Source organism: Prunus avium, chromosome 7 (assembly GCF_965620075.1).
Source record: "Prunus avium chromosome 7, drPruAviu1.hap1.1, whole genome shotgun sequence".
NCBI classification, from domain to species: domain Eukaryota; kingdom Viridiplantae; phylum Streptophyta; class Magnoliopsida; order Rosales; family Rosaceae; genus Prunus; species Prunus avium.
Window position 1 is genome coordinate 19,396,022 of NC_142290.1, and position 9,022 is coordinate 19,405,043.

The 9,022-nt window shown below is 34.6% G+C and overlaps 2 pseudogenes; both read left to right on the top strand.

Moving 5' to 3' along the window:
- The first annotated feature begins 1,916 nt into the window (after positions 1–1,916).
- On the top strand, positions 1,917–3,647 carry LOC110752178 (uncharacterized; annotated as a pseudogene).
- A 30-nt stretch (positions 3,648–3,677) lies between these two features.
- Positions 3,678–6,912, top strand: LOC148293075 (uncharacterized; annotated as a pseudogene).
- Positions 6,913–9,022: the final 2,110 nt, after the last annotated feature.

A 9,022-nucleotide genomic window follows, 5' to 3' on the forward strand; every position in this document is an offset into this window, starting at 1 on the left:
ATTAAATATAACATAAGATTTTGTGGTATCCACCAGTGTAAATATTTTAAATTGACGATCGAATTCGTTCATTGTATTCATATAGGGTCAAGGAGTGTAGCTGTAACAAATCATCAAAATCAGAGTTGAAATAACCGTTAAATCGTGATTTTTCGTTCATAACCGTCGAAAAGTTTTGTCCTATTACTTAATCTCCGAATGTTTATTTTTTCCGATTTTTGGTGTATATGATCTCGAAGTGTAAACAAACAAATTTGACGGTTGGATCGTTGAAACTAGTTTCGTAGAATGCATATGCCATCAAAATAATATATTCACTAACAATTAAGAGTTTATTTATACTTTTATTAAATATAACATAAGATTTTGTGGTATCCACTAGTGTAAATATTTTAAATTGACGATCGAATGCAGTCATTGTATTCATATAAGGTCAAGGAGTGTAGCTGTAAAAATCATCAAAATTCGAGTTGAAATAACCGTTAAATCTTGATTTTTCGTTTATAACCGTCGAAATGTTTTGTCCCGTTACTTGATCTCTGATTTATTTATTTTTTCCGATTTTTGGCGTATATGATCACGATGTGTAAACAAACAAGTTTGACGGTTGGATCGTTGAAACTAGTTTCGTAGAATGCGTATGCCATCAAAACAATATATTCACTAACAATTAAGAGTTTATTTATACTTTCATTAAATATAACATAAGATTTTGTGGTATCCACTAGTTTAAATATTTTAAATTGACGATTGAATGCAGTCATTGTATTCATATAGGGTCAAGGAGTGTAGCTGTAAAAAATCATCAAAATCAGAGTTGAAATAACCGTTAAATCTTGATTTTTCGTTTATAACCGTCGAAATGTTTTTGTCCCGTTACTTGATCTCTGATTTATTTTTTTTTTTCCGATTTTTGGCGTATATGATCACGATGTGTAAACAAACAAGTTTGACGGTTGGATCGTTGAAACTAGTTTCGTAGAATGCGTATGCCATCAAAACAATATATTCACTAACAATTAAGAGTTTATTTATACTTTCCTTAAATATAACATAAGATTTTGTGGTATCCACTAGTGTAAATATTTTAAATTGACGATCGAATGCAGTCATTGTATTCATATAGGGTCAAGGAGTGTAGCTATAAAAAATCATCAAAATCAAAGTTGAAATAACCGTTAAATCTTGTTTTTAAAAAAACGTCATGTTTACTTCACAATAGACGACCCTTTTTAAAAACAAACTGTCATCTTTACATATAATAGACGACATTTTTAAAAAAAAACTGTCATCTTTACTTCATAATAGACGACCCCTTTTAAAAAAAAATCGTCATCTTTACTTCATAATAGACGACCCTTTTTAAAAAAAACCGTCATCTTTACTTCATAATAGACGACCCTTTTTAAAAAAAAACCGTCATCTTTACATATAATAGACAACCCTTTTTATATGAAAAGGGTCGTCTTTAATTCATAATAGACGACCCTTTTCATATAAAAGGGGTCGTCTTTACTTCATAATAGACGACCATTTTCATATAAAAAGGGTCGTCTTTACATATAATAGACGACCCTTTTCATATAAAAAGGGTCGTTTTTACTTCATAATAGACGACCCTTTTTATAAAAAAACCGTCGTCTTTACATATAATAGACGACCCTTTTTATATGAAAAGGGTCGTCTTTAATTCATAATAGACGACCCTTTTCATATAAAAAGGGTCGTCTTTACTTCATAATAGACGACCATTTTCATATAAAAAGGGTCGTCTTTACTTCATAATAGACGACCCTTTTCATATAAAAAGGGTCGTCTTTTATTATTATATAATAACTAAAATCAAATACATGGGCAATTATTATATAATTAAATTAATGTTAATTACCTAATAGTAATAAATATTGTAGTTATTAATGGAGCGTGCACACAACCGTTCAAGAGAATGGCGACAATCAATGAGCTCTTCGCAACGTCGACATTATCTAGCTCGCCGGCGTGCAATAGCTCAAGGAAAGCGACCAATAATGAACAATGTACGTGATTGTAACACTGAAGGAGGCCCCAGTAATATAGAAGAGCGACATCCAGGTATTTCATGCATTAACAGTTTGTGCTTGACTTGACAACTTGCCAAAAAGTTTTTTGTTGGATTCATCAAATTAATATTTGTACGCTTAGTGTATTTTCAATGTTAATTTTACGGTATTGAATTATAGACAAGTAGTGAATATAATTAATACAAATCTTGACATTTTACACTCATAAAACTTAAATTCAATACATTTAATAGAACAAGTTCAACACGAAGGGGAGAGTTCAACGGTTGCTTCGCATATCAACAATCCCGGTGAACAATCTACTAGAATGCGTTTAACACATATAAGACAGTTGGCACGTTCAGATCGGCCGCAATTTCCTGATGGTCTTCAATTACTTTCTGCTTCCAATGGTGAGCTCAGTAGATACCTATTTTAAACACATTAGTACTACACAATTTTAAGTTTATAACTAAAATCTTATACTGAAAAACCAATATTGATTAATACAAAACAGAAGTGGCTGAGGATACATTACATCTTCGTGAAGGCCAACACAACAATGTCATGCATGATGTGCAACATGTAAGGAGAGCGATGAGAAACTACAATTGTGCCAAAAATTATAATGAGAACATGGGTGTCCTAGGATGTCAATTACCAATTTCCACCACATGTTCGAAGTGCAATGCACGATTATTCCCACGAGAGACATTTAGTATGTGTTGCTCTGGTGGAAAAATTGTTTTACCTCATATACAATCTCCACCAGAAATGCTGGCTCTTTTCTCTGACCAAACAACTGAGGGCAAACTCTTCAGACAAAACATTCGTGTCTACAACAATGTTTTTTCATTCACTTCAATGGGTGTACATGTTGATGAAAGAATAAATTTTGGTGGACGTGGGATTTATACCTTTCGTGCACAAGGTGCAATATATCATAAAATTGGTGGACTTTTACCGAATGAAGGTACTACACCGCGATTTCTACAGGCTTACATATACGAAACCGAGCATGAAGTTGAAAACAGAATGACTCAAAGTAAAGTTTTAGATAGAATTGTGGTTGAGAAGATACAACGAATTTTGAATCAACACAATCCTTTTGTGCATACATTAAGAAGTCTCGGACAGCTCCAAGATTTGCCAAGGTGCAGGCTCATTATAAAAGAGCAACCTTCTGATCGACGTCAATACAATTTACCATCGGCATCACAAGTTGCTGCAATTATAGTAGGAGGGGATGATATGGTGAATCGAAATGGAAGAGATATTATTGTTGAGACAATTAGTGGAAGACTTTGGAACGTCCAAGATTGTGTTGGATTCTATGACCCACTACAATATCCATTATTGTTACCGTACGGAACATATGGGTGGGATATTAATACTCATGATGATAACGGAAGAGGTGTATCATGTTGCGACTATTATGCTTACATGTTACAGGTTTGTACTTGAAATATAATTTTTCTTTTTCAACTAAACATTGAAATATTACATCCAAATGACCGGCTAAAGACTGATTTGCAGATACGTGAGGGTGGATCATCACTTTTGCTTCGAGGGGGTCGTCTCTTACAACAATATATTGTAGATAATTAGGTAAAAATTGAATCTCAGAAACTTAGATGGATGCGTTCAAATCAAGAAAAAATACGAGCTAAGCTTTACCAAGGACTCCAAGACTCTTTAAATAGAGGGGTGAATAATGCAGGTACATATTTAATATAAATTGTTTTTTTAAAATATAAATATACAGTTCCAAGTTTGTGTAAAACATTTATTAAGCACAAATGACAATGGATCAGGTAACATCGGTCGTAGAACCATTCTGCCATCATCCTTTGTTGGAAGCCCACGTGACATGTACCAACGGTATCAAGATGCCATGACTTTGGTTCAAAGATTTGGCAGGCCAGATCTATTCATTACCATGACATGCAACCCAAATTGGGAAGAAATTAAGAGAGAATTACTCCCTGGACAAACGCCACAAGATCGTCCCGACTTACTCACTAGAGTATTTCGTGCAAAATTGGAGGAACTAAAAGAAGACATCAATGGGAAAGGGGTATTAGGTACTGTTGTTGCTTATGCATACGTTATTGAGTTTCAAAAACGGGGTCTTCCACATGTGCATATGTTGGTTGTGTTAGATGAAGATGATAAGCTCAATAACCTTGATGATTATGACCAAATTGTTAAAGCTGAAATACCAAACGAACATGAAGAGCCTCAACTTTACAATGTGGTATTAAAACATATGATTCACGGTCCATGTGGAATTCAAAATCCACAATCTCCCTGTATGAAAAATGGAAGGTGTAAAAGAAATTACCCTAAATCATTTGCTGCATCCACTATTCAAGGGAATGATTCATATCCAATTTATCGAAGGTGAGGAAATCGCATTCCTGTCCCACTTGATTGACGAGGAAATATAACGGTTGATAATAGGTGGGTTATTCCATATAATCCTTGGTTGTTGTTGAGGTATGACTGCCACATTAATGTTGAAATATGTGCAAGCATAAAAAGCGTCAAATATTTATATAAGTATGTTTACAAAGGTCCAGACAGAGTGGCACTCGAGGTTCAGCCAGATCCAGTTTGTTATGAAATACGACAGTTTGTTGATGCAAGATGGGTTTGTGCACCAGAGGCGTTGTGGAGGATATTCAAGTTTGTAATCAATCGGATATACCCAACTGTGGAGCGCTTACAAATACATCTTCCTAATATGCATCAAGTTCGATTTCAATCTGACCAGACTATTGCAAATATTCTGACAGACGAGAGACTTAACAAGACAATGCTCACTGAATTTTTCACTTTGAATCGTAATGATGTAGAAGCAAGGAGATATTTGTACAGGGAGATCCCTGAGCATTATAGATGGATTCGTTCTGGAAGACTTTGGTCTAAAAGAAAGAATCGTCTCAGGGTTATCGGGCGAATATATACAGTCTCACCCGCTGAAGGTGAGAAATTTTACTTACGCATACTTCTGAATCATGTCAGAGGAGCCACATCATTTCTAAATTTAATGACAGTTGGTGGCGTTTTGCAACCAACGTTTAAGGAGGCAGCAGAACAACAAGGTTTGTTAGAAGGAGACGATAGTATTCGACAATGTTTGCTTGAGGCCTCTACAATTTGGATGCCATCGGCCTTAAGAAGATTATTTGTCACCATTTTGGTATATTGTGAACCAGTTGGTGTCCGAACATTGTGGGATGAATTCTATCCATGCATGATTGAAGATTATGCTTTCCCGAATAACTTAAGTTGCAATGTTGTTGTGAACAGACTTTTACGTGACTTAAACACACTTCTGGTACAGTTTAACAAGAATATCAAGGACTTTGATTTGCCCCAAATGACAACAGAAGTAGTTTCTGCAATGCCTAGATGTATTGAAGACGAACTCTCACACGGTATTTCACAAGAAGATCTTCTTGCAATTGAACGTCTTAATGATGACCAAAAGTCTGCATTTAACATAATAATGGACACAATTGAACGATGTCAGAATTCAATTTTTTTTGTGGATGGTCCAGGTGGAACTGGAAAAACTTACTTATACCGTGCATTGTTAGCAAACATGAGAAGGTTGGGCCATATAGTATTAGCAACAGCAACATCTGGAATAGCAGCTACAATATTACCTGGTGGGAGAACGGCACATTCTAGATTCAAGATACCACTTAGCCCAGATTCATCATCTACATGTTCAATCAGTAAACAATCTGATTTGGCAAAGTTAATACAAAAGGCAAAGGCAATTATTTGGGATGAAGCAACGATGGCACATCGTCATGCCTTTGAAGCACTAGATCGAACTTTCAGAGACATAATTGATGTTGACTTACCATTTGGGGGGAAAACAATGATCTTTGGGGGAGATTTTCGACGAGTACTTCCTGTTATTCCTAAAGGAACAAAGTCGGAACTGATCCAGGCCAGTGTGGTGAAAGCATCATTTTGGTCACAAGTAAAGATTTTGAAACTTAGACAAAACATGAGATCCAGGAATGATCACCAATTTTCATAATTTTTACTTCGTGCTGGTGATGGGGAAGAACCTGTCATTGGAGATGGTATGATAAGAGTACCTGAATGCATGGTAATGCCATGGGAGAATGAGTTATCCATCAATGAATTTATTTATCAAGTTTTCCCTAATTTGGAGGATCATATAAATGATGCAAGTTACATGGTGGAAAGGGCAGTGATAACTCCTACAAATGAAGATGTTGACATGTTGAATGAAAAGATGATCAATATGTTTCCAGGCGAAGAAGAGACAATGTATTCGTTTGATTCAGTTGAGGATGACACGAGGAATTTGTATCAGCCGGAATTCTTGAACTCAATTTGCATTGGTGGGTTGCCACCACATAAGTTAACTTTGAAGAGAGGTGCTCCAATCATGCTTCTCAGAAATATTGACCCAAAATTGGGATTGTGTAATGGAACAAGATTACTATGTCGTGGGTCGTACCAAAATCTCATTGATGCTGAAATTCTAACTGGACAATATGTTGGGACCAGAGTTTTTCTACCACGTATCCCTCTAAAGACAACTGAGACTGCTGGGCTACCATTTGAACTAACAAGAAAACAATTTCCAGTGAAGTTGAGTTTTGCTCTCACTATAAATAAATCTCAAGGTCAAACAATACCACATGTGGGTATTTTTCTTCCAGATCACGTTTTCAGTCATGGACAATTATATGTGGGTTTATCGAGGGGTGTTTCAAAGTCGACTACAAAAGTGTTAGTGAAAAAAGGGTCAATAACCGGTCAAGAAGGCGTTTTCACTCGGAATGTGGTGTACAAAGAAGTCCTACTTCATTCGAACTAATGATGGCGATTAAAAATAAGTAAGCATAATTTTAATCACGAATACCTTTTCAAATAACCACAACATGTTATTATCATTTATTGTTGTAATTGTTTGTTTGTTGTTACTTGACTCAAAGAGTTACATTAGTTACATATACCAATTTTGTAATTCTACGAGTTAACATTTAACATTTACCAATTTTGTCTTTTTCTTTCTAAATTTAACAGTTTGTATTCCAATATTGATAGGAAAAGTGGACCGTCATCGGCTTACAAATAGAGTTCATGTTGGTTTGGTTCAGCGTGTTAATACAACAAATGATGATAACAAGGTAAACTTTTTTTATTTTTCAGCAAGTACAACGTTAAAAGTTATGTTTCTGTAATTTATTTAAATCCTTAATTAAGAGTATGTAACCTTCCTATTGCTTATGGTTGTACATGAAAATAGTGTATTTGACAAAATCTCATACCAGGATGCAGAGTGTAATAGGCATGTTTCAGTTGTCTCTTCGGGTTGGAGTTATTCGATTACAATGAACAACAGTGATCTTAGTCTTCTAATTTTGAAAGAATGGAAAAAAAAAAAAAACAGAGCAGTAAGTATTGTTTGTTTGGAGAAATATTTACTTTACCTACCTATAAATTAATGATGACAAATGACAAATATAGGTGGCGTAAAAATCGTGCACTTGAGCAGCTCAGACATGCAAATGTTCGTCATATCATTTGGACCTACAAAACAGTTTGTCGGATTAGGTTTTGTTTTTATTTCAAATTAGAAAGAAAAAAAAAATCATAACCTTGATGATGATACTCTAATTTTGTAACAACATTTTTCTTTTGGTATAGGAGAAAACTCAATCAAAGACATAAAGACTTTCTACGCCAGGTACTTCATATCACTTTAGCATCTCAAGTGAATGAGTTTACACTTTAATTTATTTTTATACTTTATATCACTTAGTATCTCAAGTGAATGAGTTTACACTTTAATTTATTTTTATACTCATATTTGTACCAGTTTTACAAACATCGTACCCGTTGCTATGTGGAGAAATTAGAGCACAAAATTCAGGTAGCAAATCATGAAACTGTTCCGTTAATCCTCTACCAATTTCTTATTAATTGTTTTATTGTTAAACTTGGCTTCTTATATAGAAACGAAAGGATTTTCCCTTTGTCCCTTGACTTTTGAAAATGACACTATTTTTGGTACAATTATCTTCCGATAATTGGAGTGGGCATGTAGCAAAGGATAAACTATCAAAATTGAAGGTGAGTATACGTGTTCCCAGATTATGCTAAAATTTTTCAATTACAAATTTAAAGGGGAGTGTTTAAACTTGGTCTCATCTCATGTTATTTATGTATAGATTGACAATGAAAAAGTCAAAGATCATTTAGAGAGGAACGGGTGGCGCAAGTGGTCTTGATTGTTGGATGTCTTCCTCCTATGTGCATATTATGAAAATATTTATGTCCATAATCTATTACTATGTGCTGTAGAATGAAAATATTATGTTACTTAAATTATTTGAGATTTTCCTATTAATGTTGGATTTGCTATGGATAATACTAGCCTCCCTTCCGCGCGTGTGAGAGGCTTTTTTTAATCATGCGCGCTACGCGCGACTTCCAAAGTTCCATAAATATTTTTTCGCAATTGTATTTATATAGATGTCTGTTTCAACAGTTTCATATTTTAATCGCGCGCGTGTGATAAATTGTCGTGTTAAGAATTTTCTTTTATCGCCCGTATTTTTCTAGAAGTCCATCTTAGTAGTTTCTATTTTTTCTTTTATAGTGTGTAAACTGTTAAGATGGACGTCTAGAAAAATACGGGCGATAAAAGAAAATTCTTAACACGACGATTTATCACACGCGTGCGATTAAAATATGAAACTGTTGAAACAGACATCTATATAAATACAATTGCGAAAAAATATTTATGGAACTTTGGAAGTCGCACGTAGCGCGCGTGCAGGGAGGTTAGTATATATAAAGTACAAACTAATGCAACTTGGAGGGTTCTTTTTTCTTTTATCTCTTTTCTTTTAACTAGTATAGCCAGGCGGCTATACGTATTTCACACGTTACCCCTAATCTCTGGAAGGTCCTCTTTTTAA